The following is a 17,693-nucleotide window of genomic DNA, read 5'->3' as shown; positions in this document are numbered from 1 at the left end:
TTTGGGCTCCAAAAAATTTGAATTCTCTTATGTTCCCGATGCTGGCGGTGCCACCGCCCAGCACTCGGGTGCTGGGCGGTGCCACCGCCTGGCTCTCCGATTCATTGGTTTGGCTTAATTTTAGCCCAAAACAAATCTGACTTTGGGCCCAGTTGGCCCCTAACCAGGATATAGGATTATCTCTTAATCCTAATCCTAATTACAAGTGAACTACATATAAAAAAAAAACATCCTAAGCAAGTTTTCAACCGCGAACGTCGAGTCTTGTTCCGGCGAGCTTTCCGACGAACTTCTTCCGACGGACTCCCTGCAAGCTCCCGATCTTGTGATGACTTTAACGAGTAGCCGAGCCTTCTTGGTGATCTCCGTGAACCTCCGACGATCTCTTCGGCGAACTTCCAAAAATTCTGATAGGTTCCCAATTTCTTCTCGGTTGGTTCCGGCAGCATCTCCGACGATTCTTCGGACTCTTAAACGTCCATCGATCTTGACTCCGGTATTCTTGCTTTGTGTTTTCTGGTTATCGTAGTTAATCCTGCACACTTAACTCCATAATATGGATTAGATCAATTAACCCATCAATTGATTTTATCATCAAAATCCGAGATTCAACAACAATACCACCGCCTGACACAGTCTCGGAGATTGTGCCACCGATTATTCCACTTGTTGGGTCACTGTTTGGGTCATTTACTTGGCCTAACATAGTCCAAACTTGGGCCCAATTGGCCCCTAATTAAATTGATTAAATTCCAACTCAATTACACCTAAAACCTACTTCGATCTAGATAATTATTACAAAGCTAAATCAAATGTTGTCTAACATGTCATTGGTTTATCGGCGCCGCGTCCGATTCTTCGGCGCATCGTCCTCTCATACGACCTATTACTCAATCGGCCAGTTGACCTCCGCAACTCTAATTTCCTTGGCACAATTTCTGCTCTTCTTGGCCCGATGCCTAAACCTATGGCCCGAAGCCTTTTGTCGATACGTCGACTAATCCTCCGGCTCAACATCCAATCTACTAATATGTTCCACTTCGGCCCAACATGATTCTTCTTGCTTTAATTGTCTCTCTCATATCGAAGCTTCCTGTATCACTCAAAATGCAGATCAAATCATAAACACTATCAATTGGCTTCATCATCAAAATCTGAGATTCAACAATCTCCCCTTTTTTGATGATGACAATCAATTAATGACGGAGTTAAGCTTAACTCCCCCTATCAATATGTCATATTGATAGAACTCCTGAATTCAAAAATCCAAGCAATATATCATCATAAAATCATGTATAAAATTTTAATATCATCATCATACTTTGGTATCAGAGCTCTGATACCAATTGTTAGGATCGAGTCAGCAGTAGGGGGTGGGTGGGTGGGGTGAATTAGTGCAGCGGATAAAAATGATCAATTTAAGTGATTTTGAAAACTTTATATGATGAAAAAACCTTAGTTTTGTTAGGATCGGAGCAGCACTAAGAGGGGGGGGGTGAATTAGTACAACGGATTAAAACTCGTAAGTTTGAAATCAATTTCGTAAATATGTAGAGATTTCGATTCAATGAAGGATGACTTAGCTAAAATAGCTCAAGTAAAGGTAGTCAGTCAAGAGTAGGGAGATGAAAACTGAACAATTTGCAGCTAAGTAGAGAAATGGTTCAGAAAATTAAATACTCACACATTCAAGGAACACCACGATGTATAGTGGTTCGGTCAAATGACCTACATCCTCTTTCGAAGCCTTCTTCGATGAGGCTCCCAACTTCCACTAGCAAATCACTATGAAGGGGAAGGACCAAATACCCCTCTTACAACCTTCTTATAAGTGGTTCACACTCTTACATATTTTTCCAAAGAGAAAGAGGGAGGTAAACACTTAAGCTATTGAAAATAAGACTTTGCTAGAACTTTTTCTTACTTTCTAACTTCTCAAAAAGGTGTAATCTCTATTGAGAATTGAGGGGTATTTATAGGCCCTAAGAGGATTCAAATTTAGGCTCCAAATTTGAATTACTTTTGGGTTTCCCGGTGCTGGTGGTGCCACCGCCTGTTAGTGTCTGACACTGATAGTGTACTGGCGATGCCACCACTAGACCTCTCGGGTTCTGGACGGTGCCACCGCCTAGACTATTCCAGCTTACTAGTTGGGCTCCAAACTGTTGAATCTCATATTTTGATGATGAAACCACTTGATATGTGTTTATAATTTAAACTACATTTTGAGTGATGCAGGTCTACTCGATCAGGATTAGACAGTTAACGCAGGAGGAATTGACGTTGCGCCGGAAGAGATCACGTCAGGATATTGGATGGCTGAACGCTTCGGACGTCGGGCATCGGGCCAAGGAGAGCGGAATTACGCCAAGGATATCGGGGTTGCGGAGGTTAACCGCCGATTGGGCAACAAGCCGCAAGAGAGGACGATGCGCTGAAGAATCGGATGAAGCGCCAACCAATGACGTGCCGGGCAACAGAATGTCAATTCGCGTTGTAATAATTGTCTAGATCAGAGTAGAGTTTTTGCTTGTGTGTGCAGGATTAACTATGATAACAACGAAGACATAAAGCAAAATAAAGTGTCGGAGTCAAGCACGAAGGATTCGTTGCGAGTTCGAGAGTTCGACGGAAGTCCGAAGGTTCGTCGGGAATGCTGCCGGAACTAGCCAAGAATAAGTAGGGAGCTTGCCGAAGGGTTTTTCGGAAGCTCACCGGAAGGTTCGTTGGAAGTTCACGGAGCTCGCCGAGAAAGATCGGAGCTGGCCGAAGAAGCTCGTTGGACCTCGCCAAGATCAAATCGTGAAGTCTAGGAGCTTGCTGGGAGTCCGCAGAATGGTTTCCGAGAGTTTATCGGAAGACCATCGGAAGTTCGTTGGAAGCTCGCCGGAAGAAGTCTTGACTTACGAACTTTGTAATAGCTTAGAAGATGTCTTTAAATTTATAGTTAGCATTTTAATTAGGGTTAGGATTAGGTGTTAATCCTATAACCCAAGTAGGGGCCAATTGGGCCCGAGTTCGGACTGGTTTGGGCCAAGTTTGGAGCCCAACCAGTGAGCTGAATTGGCCTAGGCGGTGGCACCGCCTAGATTGGGCGGTGATATCGCCTAGCACCCGAGAGCTGGGCGGTGGCACCGCCAGTCCACTGTTAGTGTCAGACACTGACAGGCGGTGGCACCGCCACTGACAGGCGGTGGCACCGCTGGCCTCGGAAACCAAAGAGAATTCAAATTTTGGAGCCCAAATTCGAATCCACTTGGGGCCTATAAATACCCCTCATTTCTCAGTAGAGAACACAACCTTTTGAGAAGCTAGAAGTTGAGAAAAGCTTTAGGAAAAGTCTTGTTTTCAATAGCTTGAGTGTTCACCTCCTTTCTTTTTATTGAAATCTTTGTAAAAGGGTGAACCACTTGTAAGAGGTTGTAAGAGGGGTGTAAGAAGGAGGTTGATCTTCGCCTAGTAAAGGAAGATCATTAGTGGATGCCGGTGGCCTCGACGGAAGAGGAATCGGAGGAGTGGATGTAGGTCACGATTGACCGAACCACTATAAACTACCGTCTTCTCTAGTTTGCATTTATCTTATTGTCATTTATATTACTACAAACCATCATCATTTTGATGCTCTACTTCTTTGTCTCCTTCTTACATATGCCTTCAAGTTAAAACGCAATCGAAACGGTTTCAAACAAAATGTTGCTTTTATCGTACGAAGTTTCCGTAATTGTTTAAATCGTCGAAAGTTTATCATACTTTACCGTTGCACTAATTCACCCCCCCCTCTTAGTGCCGCTCCGGTCCTAACAATTGGTATCAGAGCCCGGTATTTCTCATTTCGGATTTGCACCCGAGAGAAATGGCTCTTCATGGCTTTCAAGAGGGCTTTTCGGTTGTTCGTCCACCGTTGTTTAACGGATTGGACTACTCTTATTGGAAAACTCGAATGAGAGTTTTCTTGATTTCTATGAATTTAGATTTACGGAATATCGTTGAAAATGGTTTTCAACTTCCCTGTAAACCGATGAACGAATGGTCGGATTTGGAGAAGATGTATTTTTCTTTAAACGCAAAGGCTATGAATGCCTTATTTTGCGCTTTGGACAAAAATGAGTTCAATCGGATTTCTATATGCGAAACGGCTTTTGATATTTGGTGAACACTTGAAATCATGCACGAGGGAACTAGTAGAGTCAAAGACTCGAAAGTTAACATTTTAATACATGATTTCGAGCTTTTTCAAATGAAGCCGAGCAAAACCATTGTTGACATGTACACCCGTTTTACAGATGTCATCAATGGTTTACAAGCTCTTGGCAAATGTTTCTCGAATTTTGAACTTGTTAGTAAAGTTTTACGATCACTTTCTAAAACTTGGGAATTAAAAGTAACGGCAATACAAGAAACAAAAGATTTAAATATTTTTCCACTTGAAGAACTTATCGGCTCATTGATGACATATGAAATGGTGCACAATGCACATGATGAACACAATGAACACTTGAACCACCTTCCAAAGAATAGGAAGGATTTGGAACTCCGGACAAATGAATACCACTTGAGCGATGACTCAAGTGATGAGGACAATGATGAACTTGAACTTCGAACACTAACTCTTAATAAGTTCATTAAACAAAAATCTAAAATAAACAATGAACTTGAACGGAGGAAGAGGCTAAAGAAAAGGAAGGCACCCAAGGATGAATCTGTTAGGATCGGAGTGGCACTAAGAGGGGGGGGTGAATTAGTGCAGCGGATTAAAACTTCGGTTTTAGAAAAATCTTTTGTACGATAAGAACGGAACTTGAAAAGCTTAACTTGAAAACGTATTCTAAGAGTTGCGCAGCAAAGGTAATAAGGAACTAATGCATGTAAGAAGGTTTGCAGTAATGTAAATAGCGATAATGAAATGCAAACAAGAGATTACGCCTGATTTTAGAGTGGTTCGGTCAAATGACCTACATCCACTTGCGAGGCCCCTCTTCGATGAGGCTCCCACCTTCCACTAGCAAATCTCTTGAAATGGAAGGGTAAGTACCCCTCTTACAACCTTTTACAAGCAGTTCAACCTCTTAGAAGTTTTCAATAAGAAAGAAGGAGGAGAACTCTCTAGCAAATTGAAAACAAGACTTGCTAAGACTTTCTAAGACTTTTCTCTCAATCAAATGCTTCTCAAAAGTTGTAATCTCAGCTGAGATTTGAGGGGTATTTATAGGCCTCAAGAGGATTCAAATTTTGGGCTCCAAAATTTGAATTCTCTTTGGGTTCCCGATGCTGGCGGTGCCACCGCCCAGCGTTCGGGTGCTGGGAGGTGCAACCGCCCAGCCCAGGAGGTGTCACCGCCCAGCTCTCGGGTGCTGGGCGGTGCTACCACCCAGCCAGGCGGTGCCACTGCCTGGCTCTCCGATTTCACTGATTTAGCTTAATTTTAGCCCAAACCATATCTGACTTTGGGCCTAGTTGGCCCCTAACCAGGATATAGGATTATCTCTTAATCCTAATCCTAATTACAAGTGAACTACATAACAAAAACACATCCTAAGCAAGCTTTCAACCGCGAACGTCGAGTCTTGTTTCGGCGAGCTTTCCGACGAACTTCTTCCGACGGACTCCCATCAAGCTCCCGATCTTGTGATGACTTTAACGAGTAGCCGAGCCTTCTCGGTGATCTCCGTGAACCTCCGACGATCTCTTCGACGAACTTCCAAAAATTTCGATAGGTTCCCGATTTCTTCTCGGTTGGTTTCGGCAGCATCTCCGACGATTCTTCGGACTCTTAAACGTCCATCGATCTTGACTCTGGTATTCTTGCTTTGTATTTTCTGGTTATCGTAGTTAATCCTGCACACTTAACTCAATAATATGGATTAGATCAATTAACCTATCAATTGATTTTATTATCAAAATCCGAGATTCACCAATCTCCCCCTTTTTGATGATGACAATCAATTGATGACGGAGTTAAACATAACTCCCCCTATCTATATGTCATATTATGAGAAGATGGAAACACTTGAATTCCATCCATAGAATTCAAGCATAAACCGATAAGTTCTAACCGTAGAACTTATCGTTATTCTCATTAAACAATAGTAAATACAAAACTTCGATGAAAATCATTTTCAAGTAGAATGATAAGAGACAATTTTTACTACGATAGGAGATAAAGATTTTCAACATGAATTTCTTGATATAAATGTAAGGCATGCTTTCAATATGATCAATCAATCTTGCGATATTCTCAAGGATTTTGCAAGACATTTTGCAAGGCATATAAGACATTCATATCACACATGCTTTTGAAATTCATATAAGTCATGCTATCAAAATGGTACAAGTTATCACTTTTCTCCCCCTTTGTCATCAACAAAAAGGGAATGAGACTTGAAGAATAAAACTTGTGATTATAATATCAGGAATTCAGCATTGATCATATGAAAATCCATCATCCAAAATTAAGTATGCTAAAATATTTACGTAGAGTTCACCTAAAGGAAAATTCAGCATTCATCCATTTTATCAAATCTCTTCTTTCTATAAATAACACAAATTGTAGGTGTGCAAGGAAGAGATTGTGATTAAAAAATATCAAGTAGTAACTCCAATAAGTCAAGATCATAATTCAAATACAAACTCATTTAAATTTACATCGTCAACTTGAAACTCATAATCAAGCCATCAAAATCAATTTCGAGATTCATAAAATATCATAAAATCATTAATCTTGATCAGATGGGAGCGGTGTTTGACTCAAGATAGGATAAGATAATTTAACATGTCATTTAGAATCGAAAGAGAAGGATCAGATTCATCGAGGAACAGATAGAGGATGAAAAACTTTACGGAAAATCCATTCAAACAAGTTTATTTTTAGGGACAATTTAACATACCTAATTCCCTTCTAATGAATTCCATAGTCTTCTAATGTATTTTTCATCCAAATAACTTGTGCACAACATGCACTTGCAGCAATGTATTCGGCTTCCGCCGTAGATAGTGCAACTGAATTTTGTTTCTTGGAAGTCCAAGAAACAAGTGCATGTCCTAAAAATTGGCATGTTTCGGATGTACTTTTTCTATCTATCCTGCATCCGCCAAAATCGGCATCTGCATAAGCTATTAGATCGAATTTTTCAGATTTTGGATACAACAATCCTAAATTTGGAGTTCCTTTAAGAAACCTAAATATTCTTTTAACACTCTTAAGATGAGATAATTTAGGATTAGATTGAAACCTAGCGCAAAGTCCTACACTAAACATAATATCTGGTCTAGTCACGGTGAGGTAGAGTAGACTACCTATCATTCCCCTATATGTTTTTTGATCGAAATTTTCACTATTTTCATCCATATCTAACTTAGTCGCAATACTCATAGGGGTGTTTATTGCTTTTGAATTATCCATGTTAAATCGTTTTAACAATTCTATTGTATATTTGGATTGGTTAAGAAATATACCATCACTAAGTTGTTTGATTTATAATCCTAAAAAGAAAGTTAATTCACCCATTAAACTCATTTCAAATTCATGACTCATACATTTGGCAAATGATTCACATAGTGATTCATCCGAAGAGACAAAAATAATATCGTCAACATAAATTTGCACAATAAGAAAATTATTTTTAAAATGTTTAATAAACAATGTAGTATCAACCTTGACTTTGGTAAAATTATTTAAAATAAGAAATGAACTAAGCCTTTCATACCAAGCTCTAGGAGCTTGTTTCAAGCCATAGAGAGCTTTAGTCAATTTGAATACATGGTTAGGAAGAAGAGAATTTTCAAATCCGGAAGGTTATTCGACATATACTTCTTCGAAAATAAAACCATTCAAGAAAGCACTTTTGACATCCATTTGAAATAGTTTAAAATTATTACTACTAGTATAGGCAAGGAGCATCCTTATGGCTTCTAATCGAGCCATGGGAGCGAAGGTTTCTTCGTAATCGATACCTTCTTCTTGGTTGAAACATTTCGCCACTAATCTAGCCTTGTTTCTAACCACGATACCATTTTCGTCTTGCTTGTTTCTAAAGACCCACTTAGTACCTATGACTAAGTGGTCACTTGGTCTAGAAACAAGCTTCCATACCTCATTCCTCTCAAATTGGTTCAATTCTTCTTGCATTGCAATGACCCAAAAATCATCTTTTAAGGCTTCGTCAATGCATTTAGGTTCAATTTGAGAAAGGAAAGCGGCATTAGCACAAAAATTCTTGAAAGAAGAATGAGTTTGAACCCCTTTTGTTGTATCTCCTATAATTAGCTCCTTTGGATGAGCATCTACATACTTCCATTCTTTGGGTAAAGAAATTTCGGAAGAAGATGCATTCAAATGGCTATTTTGAGGAGGGGGTTCATTTAAATTTAAATTATCAAAAACAAGATCATCATCGAAATCATTTTTCTTTAAATCAAAAATTTTATTAAAAACTATATGAATAGACTCTTCTATTACTAAGGTCCTTTTGTTAAAGACACGAAAGGCTTTAGAAACGGAGGAGTAACCAAGAAAAATGCCTTCATCGGATTTAGCATCAAATTTACCTAGGGCATCCTTTTCATTTAAAATGAAGCATTTACAACCAAAAACTTTAAAATAAGAAATATTTGGTTTTTTGTTATTCCATAATTCATAGAGAGTTTTTGATAGAGATGGTCTTCTTAGGACCCTATTCATGATGTAACAAGCCGTATTTATGGCTTCGGCCCAAAAATATTTGGGTAAACTATGTTCATTTAACATAGTTCTTGTCATTTCTTGTAGGTTTCTATTTTTCCTTTCAACTACTCCATTTTGTTGAGGATTTCTTGGAGTTGAGAAGTTGTGATTGTACCCATTAACTTCGTAAAAATTTTGAAAGTCACGGTTTTAAAATTCACTATCGTGATCACTCCGAATTGATGAAATCATAAAGCCTTTTTCGTTTTGAGTGAGTTTACAAAATTTAGAGAAACACTTGAAGCAATCACTTTTGTGAGCTAAGAAATAGGTCCAAGTATATCTAGAGTAGTCATCCACAATCACAAAAGCATATTTGCTTCCACCTAGACTTGTTGTATCAATTGGTCCAAATAAGTCCAAATGGATCAATTGTAACGGTCTAGTGGTGCTAATTTGATTTTTTGGTTTGAAGCTTGTTTTTATTTGTTTGCCTAGTTTACATGCATCGCATACCTTATCCTTAATAAACTTCATATTCGGAATCCCTTGTACTAATTCTTGAGATGAGATTTTAGATATTGTTTTCATGCTTGCATGGCCTAATCTCCTTTGCCAAAGCCAAGCATCATCATTTATGGCGGAGAAACATATTTCATTACTTGGTTCATCAAGATTGATGGTATAGACATTATTTTGTTTTAAAGCAATCATAGTCATGTTATGATTTGGTTTTTCAATAATGCACATATTTGATTCAAATCTAACGATATAACCTTTATCGCATAATTGACTAATGCTCAACAGATTATGTTTCAATCCATCAACCAGTAACACATCATCAATAGAAAATCTTGATTTGTTACCTATGGTTCCCTTGCCAATGATTTTGCCTTTGTTGTTGTCTCCGAAGGTGACATAGCCTTCGTCCATGCTAGTGAGCTTGGAGAATTGGGATGGATATCCGGTCATATGCCTTAAGCATCCACTATCAAGATACCATCCCTTGCTCCTAGCATGTGATGGTGTATGTTTCTACAAGAAGGAATTATTTTTAGGTACCCATTTACTTTTGGGTGCCCTCAAAAACTAATCTAACTTGTTTATCATGTTGCATAGACTTGATCATGGTTCCTTCAGGAACCCAAATCAATTTGTTCGAACTAATTTTCTTGAATGGACATTGGTAAGTTATATGTCCATATTTGCAACAAAAGTTGCAATTGCTTTGGTGTTGAAAATATAAGATAGGACCTTTAATGAAGGTGGTTGGATTTTGGTGAGTACTTCTCACAAATCCGATTCCACTCCTTTTAGGAACGTGACCTTTATTTGTAAGGATCATGTTTAAGGACTTGCTACCAACCTTGAATTTCTTCAAGGTGTCCTTAAGTTCCAAGTTCTCATTTTGGAGAGTTTCTAGATCATGGCATTTAGCACATAGAGCTAGACTATCATGATATTCAGTTTTTAATTTATCAAAATCACAAGTAAGACTATCATGCTCCTTTTTTAGCAATTTGTATTTTCTACTAATTGTCTTACATTCATCAAATAACTCATGGAAGGTATTTAATAATTCATGATAAGGTAAATCTGCATTAATTAAATCCGTTACCTCTTTTTCGAAGGCCATTAGGGCGTAATGAGCAACTAGCTCGGTGTTGGACTCCTCTTCTTCGGACGTGCTTGAATAATCCCATGTTGCCTTGAGCGCCTTTTTCTTTGATGCTTTCTTTTTGGCTTATGGACAATCGTTCTTGTAGTGTCCTGGTTTCTTGCACTCATAGCAAATTACTTGGTCCTTCTTGTGTTCGAATTTATTATTTGTATTATTTTTAAATATATTCTTTCTTAAATATTTTTTAAATTTTTGAGTCAAAAGTGCAATGTTATTGTCACTGTCCTCATCACTTGATGTTTCTTTCAAGTGGTCTTCTTGTGATGTGAGTGCCATATCCTTCCTGTTTTTTGGAAGGGGGTTCTCGAGCTCGTCATGAGCTTGACATGTCATTTCGTAGGTCATTAAAGACCCAATGAGTTCTTCAAGAGGGAATATTTTAAGGTCTTTGGCCTCTTGAATGGCCGTAACTTTTAGATCCCAACTTTTAGGGAGGGATCTTAAGATTTTAGTTACTAGTTCAAAGTTAGTAAAACCTTTACCAAGAGCTTTGAGTCCATTGATGACATCCGTGAACCGGGTGTACATGTCTCCGATGGACTCACTTGGTTTCATTCGAAAAAGTTCGTAAGAGTGCACAAGGATGTTGATTTTAGACTCTTTCACTCGGCTAGTGCCTTCATGAGTGACTTCAAGAGTTCTCCAAATATCAAAAGCCGAATCACAAATTGAAACGCGATTAAATTCATTTTTATCTAGTGCACAAAACAAGGCATTCATAGCCTTTGCATTTAAAGTAAAAACCTTTTTTTCCAATTCATTCCATTCGCTCATCGGAAGAGAAGATTTTTGAAATCCATTCTCGACAATAGACCAAAGCTCAAAGTCCATAGAAATGAGGAAGATCCTCATGCGAGTCTTCCAATATGTGTAATCCGACCCATTAAACAAAGGTGGTCGTGCAATAGAATGGCCCTCTTGCATGCCGGAGTAAGCCATCTCTCTTGGGTATTAAACCAAATATGAGAGATAACCTTGCTCTGATACCAATTGTTAGGATTGGAGCGGCACTAAGAGGGGGGGGGGGGGTGAATTAGTGCAGCGGATTAAAATGTTGGTTTCGACAAATCTTTCGTACGATAAGAACGAAACTTGAAAAGCTTAACTTGAAAGCGTATTCTTAAAGTTGCGCAGCAAAGGTAATAAGGAACTACAGCATATAAGAAGGTTTGCAGTAATGTAAATAGCAATAATGAAATGCAAACCAGAGATCACGCCGATTTTCGAGTGGTTCGATCAAATGACCTACATCCACTTGCGAGGCCCCTCTTCGATGAGGCTCCCACCTTCCACTAGCAAATCTCTTGAAATGGAAGGGCAAATACCCCTCTTACAACCTTTTACAAGCAATTCAACCTCTTACAAATTTTCAGCAAGAAAGAAGGAGGAGAACTCTCTAGCAAATTGAAAACAAGACTTGCTAAGACTTTCTAAGACTTTTCTCTCAATCAATTGCTTATCAAAAGTTGTTTTCTCAGCTGAGACTTGAGGGGTATTTATAGGCCTCAAGAGGATTCAAATTTGGGCTCCAAAAAATTTGAATTCTCTTATGTTCCCGATGCTGGCGGTGCCACCGCCCAGCGCTCGGGTGCTGGGCGGTGCCACCGCTTGGCTCTCCGATTCACTGGTTTGGCTTAATTTTAGCCCAAAACAAATCTGACTTTGGGCCCAGTTGGCCCCTAACCAGGATGTAGGATTATCTCTTAATCCTAATCCTAATTACAAGTGAACTACATAACAAAAAAAAACATCCTAAGCAAGTTTTCAACCGCGAACGTCGAGTCTTGTTCCGGCGAGCTTTCCGACGAACTTCTTCCGACGGACTCCCTGCAAGCTCCCGATCTTGTGATGACTTTAACGAGTAGCCGAGCCTTCTTGGTGATCTCCGTGAACCTCCGACGATCTCTTCGGCGAACTTCCAAAAATTCTGATAGGTTCCCAATTTCTTCTCAGTTGGTTCCGGCAGCATCTCTGACGATTCTTCGGACTCTTAAACGTCTATCGATCTTGACTCCGGTATTCTTGCTTTGTGTTTTCTGGTTATCGTAGTTAATCCTGCACACTTAACTCAATAATATGGATTAGATCAATTAACCCATCAATGGATTTTATCATCAAAATCCGAGATTCAACAACAATACCACCGCCTGACACAGTCTCGGAGATTGTGCCACCGATTGTTCCACTTGTTGGGTCACTGTTTGGGTCATTTACTTGGCCTAACATAGTCCAAACTTGGGCCCAATTGGCCCCTAATTAAATTGATTAAATTCCAACTCAATTACACCTAAAACCTACTTCGATCTAGATAATTATTACAAAGCTAAATCAAATGTTGTCTAACATGTCATTGGTTTATCGGCGCCGCGTCCGATTCTTCGGCGCATCGTCCTCTCATACGGCCTATTACTCAATCGGCCAGTTGACCTCCGCAACTCTAATTTCCTTGGCACAATTTCTGCTCTTCTTGGCCCGATGCCTAAACCTATGGCCCGAAGCCTTTTGTCGATACGTCGACTAATCCTCCGGCTCAACGTCCAATCTACTAATATGTTCCACTTCGGCCCAACATGATTCTTCTTGCTTTAATTGTCTCTCTCATATCGAAGCTTCCTGTATCACTCAAAATGCAGATCAAATCATAAACACTATCAATTGGCTTCATCATCAAAATCTGAGATTCAACAATCTCCCCTTTTTTGATGATGACAATCAATTAATGACGGAGTTAAGCTTAACTCCCCCTATCAATATGTCATATTGATAGAACTCCTGAATTCAAAAATCTAAGCAATATATCATCATAAAATCATGTATAAAATTTTAATATCATCATCATACTTTGGTATCAGAGCTCTGATACCAATTGTTAGGATCGAGTCAGCAATAGGGGGTGGGTGGGTGGGGTGAATTAGTGCAGCGGATAAAAATGATCAATTTAAGTGATTTTGAAAACTTTATACGATGAAAAAACCTTAGTTTTGTTAGGATCGGAGCAGCACTAAGAGGGGGGGGGTGAATTAGTACAACGGATTAAAACTCGTAAGTTTGAAATCAATTTCGTAAATATGTAGAGATTTCGATTCAATGAAGGATGACTTAGCTAAAATAGCTCAAGTAAAGGTAGTCAAGAGTAGGGAGATGAAAACTGAACAATTTGCAGCTAAGTAGAGAAATGGTTCAGAAAATTAAATACTCACACATTCAAGGAACACCACGATGTATAGTGGTTCGGTCAAATGACCTACATCCTCTTTCGAAGCCTTCTTCGATGAGGCTCCCAACTTCCACTAGCAAATCACTGTGAAGGGGAAGGACCAAATACCCCTCTTACAACCTTCTTATAAGTGGTTCACACTCTTACATATTTTTCCAAAGAGAAAGAGGGAGGTAAACACTTAAGCTATTGAAAATAAGACTTTGCTAGAACTTTTTCTTACTTTCTAACTTCTCAAAAAGGTGTAATCTCTATTGAGAATTGAGGGGTATTTATAGGCCCTAAGAGGATTCAAATTTAGGCTCCAAATTTGAATTACTTTTGGGTTTCCCGGTGCTGGTGGTGCCACCGCCTGTTAGTGTCTGACACTGATAGTGTACTGGCGATGCCACCACTAGACCTCTCGGGTTCTGGACGGTGCCACCGCCTAGACTATTCCAGCTTACTAGTTGGGCTCCAAACTGTTGAATCTCATATTTTGATGATGAAACCACTTGATATGTATTTATAATTTAAACTACATTTTGAGTGATGCAGGTCTACTCGATCAGGATTAGACAGTTAACGCAGGAGGAATTGACGTTGCGCCGGAAGAGATCACGTCAGGATATTGGATGGCTGAACGCTTCGGACGTCGGGCATCGGGCCAAGGAGAGCGGAATTGCGCCAAGGATATCGGGGTTGCGGAGGTCAACCGCCGATTGGGCAACAAGCCGCAAGAGAGGACGATGCGCTGAAGAATCGGACGAAGCGCCAACCAATGACGTGCCGGGCAACAGAATGTCAATTCGCGTTGTAATAATTGTCTAGATCGGAGTAGAGTTTTTGCTTGTGTGTGCATGATTAACTATGATAACGACGAAGACATAAAGCAAAATAAAGTGTCGGAGTCAAGCACGAAGGATTCGTTGCGAGTTCGAGAGTTCGACGGAAGTCCGAAGGTTCGTCGGGAATGCTGCCGGAACTAGCCAAGAATAAGTAGGGAGCTTGCCGAAGGGTTTTTCGGAAGCTCACCGGAAGGTTCGTTGGAAGTTCACGGAGCTCGCCGAGAAAGATTGGAGCTGGCCGAAGAAGCTCGTTGGACCTCGCCAAGATCAAATCGTGAAGTCTAGGAGCTTGCTGGGAGTCCGCAGAATGGTTTCCGAGAGTTTATCGGAAGACCATCGGAAGTTCGTTGGAAGCTCGCCGGAAGAAGTCTTGACTTACGGACTTTGTAATAGCTTAGAAAATGTCTTTAAATTTATAGTTAGCATTTTAATTAGGGTTAGGATTAGGTGTTAATCCTATAACCCAAGTAGGGGCCAATTGGGCCCGAGTTCGGACTGGTTTGGGCCAAGTTTGGAGCCCAACCAGTGAGCTGAATTGGCCTAGGCGGTGGCACCGCCTAGATTGGGCGGTGATATCGCCTAGCACCCGAGAGCTGGGCGGTGGCACCGCCAGTCCACTGTTAGTGTCAGACACTGACAGGCGGTGGCACCGCTGGCCTCGGAAACCAAAGAGAATTCAAATTTTGGAGCCCAAATTCGAATCCACTTGGGGCCTATAAATACCCCTCATTTCTCAGTAGAGAACACAACCTTTTGAGAAGCTAGAAGTTGAGAAAAGCTTTAGGAAAAGTCTTGTTTTCAATAGCTTGAGTGTTCACCTCCTTTCTTTTTATTGAAATCTTTGTAAAAGGGTGAACCACTTGTAAGAGGTTGTAAGAGGGGTGTAAGAAGGAGGTTGATCTTCGCCTAGTAAAGGAAGATCATTAGTGGATGCCGGTGGCCTCGACGGAAGAGGAATCGGAGGAGTGGATGTAGGTCACGATTGACCGAACCACTATAAACTACCGTCTTCTCTAGTTTGCATTTATCTTATTGTCATTTATATTACTACAAACCATCATCATTTTGATGCTCTACTTCTTTGTCTCCTTCTTACATATGCCTTCAAGTTAAAACGCAATCGAAACGGTTTCAAACAAAATGTTGCTTTTATCGTACGAAGTTTCCGTAATTGTTTAAATCGTCGAAAGTTTATCATACTTTACCGTTGCACTAATTCACCCCCCCCTCTTAGTGCCGCTCCGGTCCTAACAATTGGTATCAGAGCCCGGTATTTCTCATTTCGGATTTGCACCCGAGAGAAATGGCTCTTCATGGCTTTCAAGAGGGCTTTTCGGTTGTTCGTCCACCGTTGTTTAACGGATTGGACTACACTTATTGGAAAACTCGAATGAGAGTTTTCTTGATTTCTATGAATTTAGATTTACGGAATATCATTGAAAACGGTTTTCAACTTCCCTGTAAACCGATGAACGAATGGTCGGATTTGGAGAAGATGTATTTTTCTTTAAACGCAAAGGCTATGAATGCCTTATTTTGTGCTTTGGACAAAAATGAGTTCAATCAGATTTCTATATGCGAAACGGCTTTTGATATTTGGCGAACACTTGAAATCACGCACGAGGGAACTAGTAGAGTCAAAGACTCGAAAGTTAACATTTTAATGCATGATTTCGAGCTTTTTCAAATGAAGCCGAGCGAAACCATTGTTGACATGTACACTCGTTTTACAGATGTCATCAATGGTTTACAAGCTCTAGGCAAATGTTTCTCGAATTTTGAACTTGTTAGTAAAGTTTTACGATCACTTTCTAAAACTTGGGAATTAAAAGTAACGGCAATACAAGAAACAAAAGATTTAAATATTTTTCCACTTGAAGAACTTATCGGCTCATTGATGACATATGTAATGGTGCACAATGCACATGATGAACACAATGAACACTTGAACCACCTTCCAAAGAATAGGAAGGATTTGGAACTCCGGACAAATGAATACCACTTGAGCGATGACTCAAGTGATGAGGACAATAATGAACTTGAACTTCGAACACTAACTCTTAATAAGTTCATTAAACAAAAATCTAAAATAAACAATGAACTTGAACGGAGGAAGAGGCTAAAGAAAAGGAAGGCACCCAAGGATGAATCTGTTAGGATCGGAGCGGCACTAAGAGGGGGGGGTGAATTAGTGCAGCGGATTAAAACTTCAGTTTTAGAAAAATCTTTCGTACGATAAGAACGGAACTTGAAAAGCTTAACTTGAAAACGTATTCTTAGTGTTGCGCAGCAAAGGTAATAAGGAACTAATGCATGTAAGAAGGTTTGCAGTAATGTAAATAGCGATAATGAAATGCAAACAAGAGATTACGCCTGATTTTAGAGTGGTTCGGTCAAATGACCTACATCCACTTGCGAGGCCCCTCTTCGATGAGGCTCCCACCTTCCACTAGCAAATCTCTTGAAATGGAAGGGTAAGTACCCCTCTTACAACCTTTTACAAGCAGTTCAACCTCTTACAAGTTTTCAATAAGAAAGAAGGAGGAGAACTCTCTAGCAAATTGAAAACAAGACTTGCTAAGACTTTCTAAGACTTTTCTCTCAATCAAATGCTTCTCAAAAGTTGTAATCTCAGCTGAGATTTGAGGGGTATTTATAGGCCTCAAGAGGATTCAAATTTTGGGCTCCAAAATTTGAATTCTCTTTGGGTTCCCGATGCTGGCGGTGCCACCGCCCAGCGTTCGGGTGCTAGGAGGTGCAACCGCCCAGCCCAGGAGGTGTCACCGCCCAGCTCTCGGGTGCTGGGCGGTGCTACCGCCCAGCCAGGCGGTGCCACTGCCTGGCTCTCTGATTTCACTGGTTTAGCTTAATTTTAGCCCAAACCATATCTGACTTTGGGCCCAGTTGGCCCCTAACCAGGATATAAGATTATCTCTTAATCCTAATCCTAATTACAAGTGAACTACATAACAAAAACACATCCTAAGCAAGCTTTCAACCGCGAACGTCGAGTCTTGTTTCGGCGAGCTTTCCGACGAACTTCTTCCGACGGACTCCCATCAAGCTCTCGATCTTGTGATGACTTTAACGAGTAGCTGAGCCTTCTCGGTGATCTCTGTGAACCTCCGACGATCTCTTCGGCAAACTTCCGAAAATTCCGATAGGTTCTTGATTTCTTCTCGGTTGGTTCCGGCAGCATCTCCGACGATTCTTCGGACTCTTAAACATCCATCGATCTTGACTCCGGTATTCTTGCTTTATATTTTTTGGTTATCGTAGTTCATCCTGCACACTTAACTCAATAATATG

The sequence above is a fragment of the Musa acuminata genome, chromosome BXJ2-7 (genome assembly GCF_036884655.1).
Source record: "Musa acuminata AAA Group cultivar baxijiao chromosome BXJ2-7, Cavendish_Baxijiao_AAA, whole genome shotgun sequence".
Taxonomy (NCBI): domain Eukaryota; kingdom Viridiplantae; phylum Streptophyta; class Magnoliopsida; order Zingiberales; family Musaceae; genus Musa; species Musa acuminata.
This window is presented reverse-complemented; position numbering follows the sequence as displayed.